Below are 13,410 nucleotides of genomic sequence, written 5' to 3' on the forward strand. Positions count from 1 at the left end.
TAGCCTATTCTAGGAATAGGCTACGCTTTTCTCCGTGTTTCCTTTTTGTAGGAAAATAGGAATCACATTTGTGGCATCACTTGAAAAGTGATGCCTTAGATATTATAAAGATCACTTATAAAGCGTAGCCTTAACTTAAGAGTTATGACTTCACTTTTTACACCAAAGAGAGCACTTTTAAAGTGTAGCCTATTTGTCATGTTTCAGGTGCATTTTAAAAGTGTTGCCTAATGTATTTCAAGTAAAATGTCCACTAACTAACACTTAGTAATTTTTTTTCATCTTTCACCAAATGATACATTCACGCGTACAGACACTTATTAGGCAAAAAAAATAACTTGGCCACTGAAAACATAACACTCGCGCGCGATCCCTATCTAGCTACGATTCCCTTCATCATCACCCTGCCCCAAATCAGAGAAGACCACCCACAGCGTCACTGCTCACGACGTCACCGCTCACGGCATCACCGCTCACGGCGTCACCATCTCCACCACTCACCTTCATCACTCACCACTCACCACTTACCACGCCGCCACTCATCTTCAACGCCGGTTCTCTTCGCTGGGCGTTGACATCAGGAAGACTCTTCACTCGACTGAAAGCCTGTCTTTATTCGCTCACCATCGTCAAGGAGGTATGTATTCACCTTCTTTTAGTTTCTAAAATCTGAGAGGGTAGGGTTCCGATTTTAGGGTTGCAATTTGGGGTTTTGATATACTGTGAATTTGTGAATTGATGAACATGCATGATAATGTTGCGGCGCAGGAGAACTTATAATTTGCGGGTTTCATTCCGTTATTGTTTAGGCGCAGCAGAACTCGTGAATTTGGGATTGTTGTGGCGCAGGAGAACTCGTGAATTTGGTATTGGGGTTTCTCCGTTTACGCAGGTGAGTGATGTATAGTTCGTAAGCCAACTTTCATTTTAATTTCTTGTTGATATACATTATCTTTCAATATAACATAAGAACAACTTCACATTGTTATTACGATTTTAGTTCCTAAGTTCCCACCTGAATCTACTTTATAATAATTGTTATGATCCAGAAGAACAATACCATTAATAATTGCTAAAACAATGCATATTTGTTCAACTTACATCTTATCTTATAATGAATAATTTTAAAATATATGGATGCCTGGATTTGGGTGGATATATTATGTTTACACTAATTGCTCCATAAATATCTAATTAAAAGAATTATGTAACCAGTTTCATAGATACCAATACACAAATGGTTACTCTAAATTGATATGGGAATTAGGTAGTGAAAGCTGTTAAAACATTATGGTGGATTTGAATTCTTTTTCTGTGGTACCAACAATAACCACTTTAGAGATGAGTGTAAAATGGTGGCTTTTGGTCCTCTTATTTTGACTTTAGTCAATGGATGGAAGATGGATTTTTGGTAATAATAACAAGGGTGTAGAATTTGGGGATTTCATATGAGTGCAAAAGAGGAGTTAAAATCAAGAGTTTTTAGTTTAATTATAGCAGAGGTGCAGTGGTGAAATTTTTGGATGCAATTGTAATAATGCCCCTTGTGACTTGACTTTATTTCCTAAATTATAATTATTTCATGAATTCACAAATCATAATATAATATTGTGTCTCTGTCTGTCTCCCTTATGGACTTGGTACTAATTTATAGTTTCTTTTTCTTTCAATTCTATCCTTTCAAGATTCATACATATGTATATATAGATAGCAAATTCATTTGTTGGAACTGTATATATATATGAAATTTGTCAACCACTGTAATAACCAATTCATCACAATATGCATGTTGTAACTATATCACTTACACGGTTACATCAATATTGCACCTTTTGCTGACCAGTCCAAAACCGCATTGGTTGTTAACTGTAGCTACTAGCTAGTAACATTTTGCCGTATTAGTCATGTCAACCATGTTTAAAAAACATTAAAATCCACTATTTAAATTAATTATTAATATAAAAATATATATTAAAAAATTAAATAATATATATATATATACAAATATATAATAATTAATTTTAATATATAAATAATATTTTTGTAATCATGCATTTACTAATTAATGCCAAGTATACTTAAAATTAACTTGTATACTATATTTTGTGAGAGTTGGAATTAAACCGTGCTTGTTTAGGCAAAGTGAGGAATGTTTAACCCAAAAAAGAATTATTTTATAAGTTTAGCAGCATAATCATACTTGGTTATGAGGAGCGGACAAATACTAAAAATTTTAAAATAAGAAAACAAATAAAATAGAATGGTGGCAACCAGCTGAGTCACTTTGTCTCTCTCAATAAATTGAGTGCACACACTCATTACTTACTCATTTTAATTTGTCAACTACTGTAATAACCAATTGCAATATATATTAGCTTGTTATATTATTTTATTTTATTTTATTTATGGTAACAACAACAGGTTGCTCTACCATTTTTTACTATTTAATTTTTTTCCCTTACATTTAAAATATACCAGTTTAGAATTTATAAAAATAAATCAAGACTAAATATGATTATACTCTAATATCTTAGAATTTTATTTGGTAACAAACAGATTGAAGTTTTTGGTTAAAGCTCCCAAGTGGATTTTGTCAAAACGTTGATCGTGTCATGGCAAGGTACAATACATACTTTTTCTTTTCACTTTATGATTATACTATTAATTCATGTGTAGCTCCACCTCGATTGTTTTGTTAATTTTGAAGTTGTAATTTAACTTAATATTTATGCACAATAAATTCTTTGTTTTCCTTTATTTGTTTTACTTCAATGAGTTTCCAGTAAAATGTTTAGAGAATTACTTATAAGATTAGGAACTATTTCCCAACCTAACTACAAGGCTATCAAAGTCCTTTTCATTACCCATTCCCCTTATATTTCATAACACCCTTCCTCCTCTATTCTTGTTATCTTCACTTTACGACCCCTTATAAATTTTCCTCCTGAAAAATTTATAAATTATCGGTTAGGTTTTGTGATATGCCGAAGGATTGGATGGATCTACCGAGGTATAGTGAAGAGTATATCAATGGTGTTATTAGTTTCTTAGACTTTGCATACTCTGAGGGAGAATCAGAAGGACAACAAATTCAATGTCCTTATAAGAGGTGTTGTAACATTGAGTGGTGTAGAAGAGATGTGGTATTTGACCATTTAGTCGCTGACGGATTTGTTAAGGGATATAGAACATGGATTAATCACGGGGAATGGACAATCCCAATGGTGGTTGATGATGACACGGATGATGAAGAAGGTGCATGCGATGACATCGAAGGACTGCTTAATGATGCATTTGGAGATGTGCCTCACGCTGATGGTGTTACTGTAGGCCAAAATGAGGAGGCTAAAAAGTTTTACAATTTAATAGATGGGGCAAGTCAAGAGTTATACCCGGGTTCCAAGAAATTTTCTACATTATCTTTTATCATCCGTCTGTACTTATTAAAGTGTTTGCACGGTTGGAGCAATGCATCCTTCACTTCCCTTCTTGAGCTATTGAAAGAGGCAATGCCTGACATTAACATACCTTCATCTTTCCATAAGACAAAGGATATGATAAGAGATTTAGGTCTAGATTATAAAAAAATCATTGCTTGTCCAAATGATTGCCTCCTGTATAGGAAAGAACTAAAGGATGAAAAACAATGTCGTGTGTGTGGAACTTCTCGATATACCGAAAATTCTAGTGATAATAGCGAGAACCAACCTCACAAGAAAGGTCGTCCTATTCCTGCAAAGACTTTAAGATACTTTCCTATAATTCCAAGACTTCAAAGATTATTTATGTGCTCAAAGACGGCAGCTAGTCTGAGGTGGCATGATGAGGAGCGCGTTAAAGATGGGACGTTAAAGCATCCTACTGATGGCCTGGCATGGAAGAACTTTGATGAAATGGATGAAGACTTTGTAAAAGAATCACGCAATATTAGACTAGGCTTGTCAAGTGATGGGTTCAACCCATTTCGTAGCATGAACATTTCATGGAGCACGTGGCCTGTGATGTTAATGGTATACAACTTGCCTCCGTGGATGTGCATGAAACCTGAATATTGTATGCTTTCTTTGCTTATTCCTGGGCCACAATCACCTGGTAAAGATATTGATGTGTATCTACAACCATTGATAGAAGACTTGAAGTTGTTGTGGGAAATAGGGGTAGAAACTTATGATGCATCAAAGAATGAGACCTTTCAAATGCGGGCAGCTCTTTTGTGGACAATCAACGATTTTCCTGCATATGCTATGTTGTCCGGGTGGAGTACAAAGGAAAAATTGGCTTGCCCTTGTTGCAACAAAAATACCTCTTATCTACAACTAAAACATAGTCGGAAGAGAGTTTATATGGACCATCGTGTCTTTTTACCCATGGATCATCCATGGAGAACCAATACAAGGTCTTTTAATGGGAAACAGGAATTAAGACCCCCTCCACCTGTTATTGAAGGAACGGAAAATTTTGAGATGCTACAAAATGTTGAGAATGTTTTTGGGAAGAAGCAAACTACATCAAATAGTTTCCTATGGAATTGGAAAAAAAGATCAATTTTCTTTGAATTGCCTTACTGGCACAAGAACCCACTGCGTAACAACTTAGATGTCATTGATGAGCGGATAATTTGTACGCTTTTTGGCATTGTTTTCAGTATGTTTTTAGTATCTTTTAGTTAGTTTTTAGTATATTTCTATTAGTTTTTAATTAAAATTCACTTTTCTGGACTTTACTATGAGTTTGTGTGTTTTTCTGTGATTTCAGGTATTTTCTGACTGAAATTGAGGGTCCTGAGCAAAAATCTGATCCAGAGACTGAAAAGGACTGCAGATGCTGTTGGATTCTGACCTCCCTGCACTCGAAGTGGATTTTCTGGAGCTACAGAAGCTCAATTGGCGCGCTCTCAACGGCATTGGAAAGTAGACATCCTGGGCTTTCCAACAATATATAATAGTCCATACTTTGCCCAAGATTTGATGGCCCAAACCGGCGCTCAAAGTCACCTACAGAATTTCCAGCGTTAAACGCCGGAACTGGCATAAAATTTGGAGTTAAACGCCCAAACTGGCATGGAAGCTGGCGTTTAACTCCAGAAAAGGTCTCTACACGAAATTCCTTCATTGCTCAGCCCAAGCACACACCAAGTGGGCCCGGAAGTGGATTTTTCTGTCATTTACTCATTTCTGTAAACCTTAGGACACTAGTTTACTATTTATAGGATCTTTTGACATTGTATCCGTACCTAATGACCTCATAACATTTTGTACACATTTCTTTCCACAGTATGAGTCTCTAAACCCCATGGTTGGGGGTGAGGAGCTCTGCTGTGTCTTGATGGATTAATGCAATTACTACTGTTTCTTATTCAATCATGCTTGCTTCCATTCTAAGATAACACTTGTTCTTAATCCGGATGAATGTGATGATCCGTGACAATCATCATCATTCTCAACTATGAACATGTGCCTGACAACCACCTCTGTTCTATCTTAGATTGAGTAGTTATCTCTTGGGTTCTTTAATCGGAATCTTCGTGGTATAGGCTGGACCTGATGGCAGCATTCAAGAGAATCCGGAAGGTCTAAACCTTGTCTGTGGTATTCTGAGTAGGATTCAATGATTGAATGACTGTGACGTGCTTCAAACCTGTAACCTACTGGGCGTCAGTGACAGACGCAAAAGAGGGATTCTATTCCGGTAGGGGAGGGAACCAAACCGGTGATTGGCAGTACTGTGACAGAGTGCGTGCATTAGCTTTCACTGCGCGGATGGGAGGTAGCCATTGACAACGGTGAGACCCTACACGAGCTTGCCATGGAAGGAGACTTGCGTGTTTGATGAAGAAGACAGTGGGAAAGCAGAGATTCAGAAGACGGAGCATCTCCAAAACCTCAACCTATTCTCCATTACTGCAATACAAGTAATCATTTCATGTTCTTTTGCTTTTCACAATCAATCCTGATAATTTCTGATCTCCTGACTAAGATTTACAAGATAACCATAGCTTGCTTCAAGCCGACAATCTCCGTGGGATCGACCCTTGCTCACGCAAGGTATTACTTGGACGACCCAGTGCACTTGCTGGTTAGTTGTGCGGAGTTGCAAAAGTGTTATTGCAATTTCGTGCACCAAGTTTTGGCGCCGTTGCCGGGGATTGTTCGAGTTTGGACAACTGACGGCTTATCTGTTGCTTAGATTAGGACTGTTTTCTTTTTGTTGGTTTAGAGTCTTTTAGTTGAGTCTAGTTTTTATTCTAAGTTTGGTGTCAATTGCATGCTTTTGTTTTTCTTTTAAAATTTTTTTTGCATAGTCTTAGTTTTTGTCCCTCTTTTGATTTTCAAAAATCCTAAGTTGGTGTCCTCTTTGTGTTTTTCTCTTAAAATTTTCGAAAAAATTAGTGTTTCTAAATTCAGTTCTCAATTTGCTTTGATCTTATTTTATTTTTAATTTTCGAATTTTATTTTATTTTCCTTTTTTTGTTTTATTATATTTTATTTTTTTCGGTTATTTCAAAAAAAAAAATAAAGATAAACAAAATTTATCTCTTTGCAATCATTCTCATTTCCCTTTTGTCCATTATGGACTCAAGTGGAATTAATCAGTCCAAGAGGACTCTGGGGTCTTATGCTAACCCCTTACAGCTGCATATGGGAGTAGCATCTGTATACCCCCATCAAAGCAAGCAGCTTTGAGCTAAACCCTCAACTCATTATCATAGTGCAGCAAAATTGCCAGTATTCCGGTCTTCCACAGGAAGAACCTACTGAGTTTCTTGCACAGTTCTTACAAATTGCTGACACAGTGCATGATAAAGAGGTAGATCAGGATGTCTACAGACTATTACTGTTTCCATTTGCTGTAAAAGATCAAGCTAAAAGGTGGTTAAATAACCAACCTACAGCAAGCATAAAGACATGGAAACAGTTATCAGACAAATTCCTGAATCATTTTTACCCTCCAAAAAGGATGACACAGCTAAGGCTGGACATCCAAGGCTTTAAACAAGAGGATAATGAATCCCTTTATAATGCCTGGGAGAGGTATAGAGGCATGCTAAGAAAATGTCCCTCTGAAATGTTTTCAGAGTGGGTACAGTTAGACATTTTCTACTATGGGCTTTGATGAGCGGATATTTTGTACGCTTTTTGGGGGTAATTTCATGTAGATTTTAGCATGTTTCAGTTAGTTTTTAGTAAAATAATATTAGTTTTTAGGCAAAAATCATATTTCTGGACTTTACTATGAGTTTGTGTGTTTTTCTGTGATTTCAGGTATTTTCTGGCTGAAATTGAGGGAGCTGAGCAAAAATCTGACTTAGGCTGAAAAAGGACTGCTGATGCTGTTGGATCCTGACCTCCCTGCACTCGAAATGGATTTTCTGGAGCTACAGGAGTCCAATTGGCGCGCTCTCAACGGCGTTGGAAAGTAGACATCCAGGGCTTTCTAGCAATATATAGTCCATACTTTGCGCAAGGATAGACGACGTAACTTGGCGTTGAACGCCAAGTACATGCTGCTGTCTGGAGTTAACGCCAGAAAACGTCATGATTCGGAGTTGAACGCCCAAAACACGTCATAACCTGGAGTTTGACGCCAGGAAAGCCTTTACACGTGGAAAGCTTAGTCTCAGCCCCAGCACACACCAAGTGGGCCCCAGAAGTGGATTTCTGCACCAATTATCTTAGTTTTATTCAATTTCTGTAAACCTAGGTTACTAATTTACTATTTAAACAACTTTTACAGACTTATCTTGTACCTCATGACATTTTTCAGATCTGAATTACATACTTTGTGACGGCATGAGTCTCTAAACTCCATTGTTGGGGGTGAGGAGCTCTGCAGCGTCTCGATGATTTAATACAATTCCTTTGTTTTCCATTCAAACACGCTTGTTCTTATCTAAGATGTTTATTCGCGCTTAACTGTGGAGAAGGTGATGATCCGTGACACTCATCACCTTCCTCAACCCATGAACGTGTGCCTGACAACCACCTCCGTTCTACATCAGATTGAATGAATATCTCTTAGATTCCCCAACAGAATCTTCGTGGTATAAGCCGGATCGATGGCGGCATTCATGAGAATCCGGAAAGTCTAAACCTTGTCTGTGGTATTCCGAGTAGGATTCCGGGATTGAATGACTGTGACGTGCTTCAAACTTTAACCTGCTGGGCGTTAGTGACAGACGCAAAAGAGTGATTCTATTCCAGTAGGAGCGGGAACTAACCGGTGATTAGCCGTACTGTGACAGAGTGCGTGAGCATAGTTTTCACTGCGAGGATGGGAAGTAGCACTGACAACGGTGACACCCTACAAAGCTTGCCATGGAAGGAACCTGCGTGTGAGAAGAGGATTTCAAGGAAGAGTTTGAAGTCAAAGGACAAAGCATCTCCAACTCCAACATATTCTCCATTACTGCACACAAGTAACGCTATTATTCCCCTTTATTATTCCAACGTATTCCATAATCCTTTATAAACAAATAACTCTATTGTTCAAGTAGCCCAAACAATTTTCTTTGACATCCTGACTAAGATTAATAAAATAAATATTGATTGCTTCAAACCAATAATCTCTGTGGATTCGACCCTTACTCACGTAAGGTATTACTTGGACGACCCAGTACACTTGCTGGTTAGTTGAACGGAGTTGTGTTCATTAGTGCCAATTTCAAAAATCCAATTACAAGGAAAAAGATACAAGACCAAAAAGTCAAATCAAATAATAGTGATCACAATTTCGTCCACCAAGTTTTTGGCGCCGTTGCCGGGGATTATTGAGTTTGAACAATTGAAGGCTTATTTTATTTCTAGATTAGGATATAGTATGATGCTACAGAGTCATTAATTTGAGTCTTTTATTCCCTTTTCAAAAATATTTTTCGAAAATATTACTTTTCCTTATTAACTGTTAGTTTTTCGTGGAGTCTAGTGTCTTGTTCTAAGTTTGGTGTCAATTGCATCTTTTTTTTTCTTTAAATTTTCGGTTATTGTTCTTTGTTTTTCCTTAATCTTCAAGTTGTTCTTGTCTATTTTTCTTGTTTGATCTTTAATTTTTCTTGTTTGTGCTTTCTCGTTTTTCTTATACTAATCCAAAGTATTAGTCTTCTAAGAGAATATACCCATTCATAACAATTTGTTACCCTTTTTGACCATTTGGCTAGAATAGAAGGGTCATATTCTTGATAAGGAGCACCAATACTTTTGAAAATCTTTTTTCAAAAAAAAAAAAATTTCTGATTTAATCTTGTGCCAAACTCTAAGTTGGTGTTTTCTTGTTAATCTTTTTACAATTTCGAAATTTTATTAAGTTTCTAAAAATTTTAAGTTTGGTGTTCTTCCTTTTGTTCTTGGTGTTCTTGTGAATCTTCAAAGTGTTCTTGAGTTTTTCTTGTGTCTTGATCTTAAAATTTTAAGTTTGGTGTCCTTGGTGTTTTCCCTCCAAAAATTTTCGAAAATTAAGGAGCATTAGATCTAAAAATTTTAAGTCTGTGTGTCTTTTGTGTGTTTTTCTCTTTCATCATAAATTTCAAATCAAAAAATTTTTGTTTTTCTAACTAATTTGAACTATTTCTTCGAAAATCATTTATAAAAATTCAATTTTCAATTTTAAATATTTCCACTTTCTTTTATTTATTTCGTTTTTATTTTATTTTTTTAAAAAAAAATAATTAAAAAAAATATATATATATGGAAGTAAGTTTGAATGGACAGTCCAAGAGGACTCTGGGGTCATATGCCAACCCCACTACTGCTTCATATGGGAGTAGTATCTGTATACCCTCTATTGGAGTTAGTAGCTTTGAGCTGAATCCTCATTATCATGGTGCAGCAAAACTGCCAGTATTCTGGTCTTCCACATGAAGAACCTACGGAGTTTCTGGCACAATTTCTGCAAATTGCTGATACAGTACATGATAAGGAAGTGGATCAGGATGTCTACAGATTACTACTGTTTCCATTTGCTGTAAAAGATCAAGCTAAGAGGTGGTTAAATAACCAGCCTAAGAACAGCATAAAAACATGGAAACAGCTGTCAGAAAAATTCCTGAATCACTATTTCCCTCCCAAACGGATGACACAGCTAAGGCTAAACATCCAAGGCTTCAAACAAGGAGATAATGAATCCCTTTATGATGCTTGGGAGAGATACAGAGATGCTAAGAAAATGCCCCTCTGAAATGTTTTCAGAATGGGTGCAATTAGACATCTTCTACTATGGGCTTACAGAAAAAGCTCAGATTTCTCTAGACCACTCAGCTGGTGGATCTATACATGAGAAAAACAATTGAAGAAGCTCAAGAGCTTATTGATACAGTTGCCAGAAATCAGCATCTGTACCTAAGCAGTGAATCCTCTATGAAAGAAGAAGCTAAAACAGTAACTGCAGAACTCAGTCCAGTGGATCAGGCTAATGAATTCAATCAGCAATTAGATTTTCTAACTCAGCAGCTAGCCGAATTCAAGGAAATATTACAGGAAACAAGAATGGCCAACAGGAACATGGAAGCACAATTAAGGCAGACAGAAAAGCAACTGTCAAAACAAATAACAGAAGAATGCCAAGCAGTTCAATTAAGAAGTGGGAAAACATTAAATACCTCACTTCAAAGCAGCAGGAAACCAAGAAATGAACAAGAGGATACTCAAAACCCCTCTGAGGACAATCAGAGCCCAGAGAGGAACAGAGCTGGCGCTGAACGCCCAGACCATGCTCATTCCTGGCGTTCAACGCCAGAAACAAGCATGGATCTGGCGTTGAACGCCCAAAGGAACATGGTTCTGGCGTTCAACGCCAGTAACAAGCAAGGAAGTGGCGTTTAACGCCACCCCAGCTTCCACCCCTGGTATTCAAACGCCAGTGGGTGATCAGTCACATACAAGTGCTGATAACAATCTTTCTAAAAAGGCTTCCCAACCCACTTCTGTAAGTAATAAACCTGCAGCAACTAAGGTTGAGGAATACAAAGCCAAAATGCCTTATCCTCAAAAACTCCGCCAAGCGGAACAGGATAAGCAATTTGCTCGCTTTGCAGACTATCTCAGGACTCTTGAAATAAGATCCCGTTTGCAGAAGCACTTGAGCAAACCCTCTTATGCTAAGTTCATGAAAGAAATCTTAAGTCATAAGAAGGATTGGAGGGAAACTGAAAAAGTCTACCTCACTGAAGAATGCAGTGCAGTCATTCTGAAAAGCTTACCTGAGAAGCTTAAAGATCCTGGGAGCTTTATGACCATGCACATTAGAGGGTAATTGTACCAAGCAAGCTTTATGCGATCTTGGGGCAAGTATCAACCTAATACCTGCATCTACTATCAGAAAGCTTGGTTTAACTGAAGAAATTAAACCAACCAGGATATGTCTTCAACTTGCTGATGGCTCCATTAAGTACCCATCAGGCGTGATTGAAGATATGATTGTCAAGGTTGGGCCATTCGCCTTCCTACTGACTTTGTGGTGCTGGAAATGGAGGAGCACAAGAGTGCAACTCTCATTCTAGGAAGACCTTTCCTAGCAACTGGCCGAACCCTCATTGATGTCCAAAAAGGGAAGTAACCTTGAGAGTCAATGAGGAGGAATTCAAGTTGAACGTTCAAAGCAATGCAACATCCAGACACCCAAAATGACTGCATGAGTGTTGATATTATTGATTCTCTGGTAAGAGGTCAATATGGCTGAGAGTTTGGAATCAGAGCTAGAGGACATCTTTAAAGATGTTCAGCCTGATTTGGAGGAGTCAGAGAAGATAATAGAACCTCTGAAAATCCCTCAAGAAAAGGAAAACCTCCAAAACCCGAACTCAAACCATTACCACCATCCTTGAAATATGCATTTCTAGGAGAAGGTGATACCTTTCCTGTAATTATCTCTACTTTAGAGCCACAGGAAGAGGAAGCACTAATTCAAGTGCTAAGGACACACAAGACAGCTCTTGGGTGGTCCATCAGTGATCTTAAGGCATTAGCCCAGCCAGATGCATGCACAAAATCTTGCTGGAGGATGACGCCAAGCCAGTGGTTCAACCACAAAGGCGGCTGAATCCAGCCATGAAAGAAGTGGTGCAGAAAGAGGTCACTAATTACTAGAGGCTGGGATTATTATCCTATTTCTGACAGCCCCTGGGTGAGCCCTGTCCAAGTTGTCCCAAAGAAGGAGGCATGACAGTGGTTCAATGAAAAAATGAACTGGTTCCTACAAGGACAGTTACAGGGTGGCGTATGTGCATTGATTAGAAGGCTCAATACAGCCCACCAAAGGATCATTTTCCTTTACCATTCATAGACCAAATGCTAGAAAGACTAGCAGGCCATGAATACTACTGCTTCCTGGATGGATATTCAGGTTATAATCAAATTGCAGTAGATCCCCAGGATCAGGAAAAACGGCGTTCACATGCCATCTGGAGTATTTGCATACAGAAGGATGCCATTTGGCCTGTGCAATGCACCTGCAACCTTTCAGAGGTGCATGCTCTCCATTTTCTCTGATATGGTGGAAAAATTTCTGGAAGTCTTCATGGATGACTTTTCAGTATTGGGAGACTCATTCAGCTCCTGCCTTACCATTTAGCACTGTTCTGAAAAGATGCCAAGAGACTAACCTGGTTTTAAACTGGGAAAAATGTCACTTTATGGTGACTGAAGGAATTGTCCTTGGGCATAAAATTTCGAACAAGGGAATAGAGTGGACCAAGCTAAGGTAGAAGTAATTGAAAAATTGCCACCACCTGCTAATGTTAAGCAATCAGAAGCTTTCTGGGGCATGCAGATTCTATAGGAGGTTTTATAAGGATTTTTCAAAAATCGCCAAACCTCTGAGCAACCTGCTAGCTGCTGACACGCCATTTATCTTTGATAAGAGTGTCTGCAGGCATTTGAGACCCTGAAAGCTAAATTGGTCTCAGCACCAATCATCTCTGCACCAGATTGGACATTACCATTGAACTGATGTGTGATGCCAGTGACCATGCCATTGGTGCAGGTTGGGACAAAGGCATGACAAGCTTCTGCATGTCATTTACTATGCCAGCCGTGTCTTAAATGACGCACAAAGAATTACCACCACAGAAAAGAGCTACTTGCAGTGGTTTACGCCATTGACAATTCAGGTCCTACTTAGTAGGATCAAAAGTGATTGTGTACACTGATCATGCTGCTTAAATATCTACTCACAAAGCAGGATTCAAAACCCAGACTCATCAGATGGGTGCTGCTTCTGCAAGAGTTTGATATAGAAATAAGAGACAGAAAAGGGACAGAAAATCAAGTAGCAGATCACCTGTCCAGAATAGAACCAGTGGAAGGGGCGTCCCTCCCTCTCACTGAAATTTTTGAAACCTTTCCGGATGAGCAACTGCTGGCCGTCCAGGAAGTGCCATGGTTTGCAGACATTGCAAACTACAAGGCAGTGAGATTCATA

General features: G+C 38.2%; 1 long non-coding RNA gene across 1 annotated transcript; it reads left to right on the top strand.

Annotated features, from left to right (window-relative positions):
- The first annotated feature begins 360 nt into the window (after positions 1–360).
- LOC130948096 (uncharacterized) lies at positions 361–6,004 on the top strand. The gene is made up of 4 exons (XR_009072927.1): positions 361–637; positions 769–892; positions 2,557–2,620; positions 4,756–6,004. It is a non-coding gene; the product is annotated as an uncharacterized LOC130948096 (long non-coding RNA).
- The last annotated feature ends 7,406 nt before the right edge of the window (positions 6,005–13,410 follow it).

Source organism: Arachis stenosperma, chromosome 9 (assembly GCF_014773155.1).
Source record: "Arachis stenosperma cultivar V10309 chromosome 9, arast.V10309.gnm1.PFL2, whole genome shotgun sequence".
Classification (NCBI taxonomy): domain Eukaryota; kingdom Viridiplantae; phylum Streptophyta; class Magnoliopsida; order Fabales; family Fabaceae; genus Arachis; species Arachis stenosperma.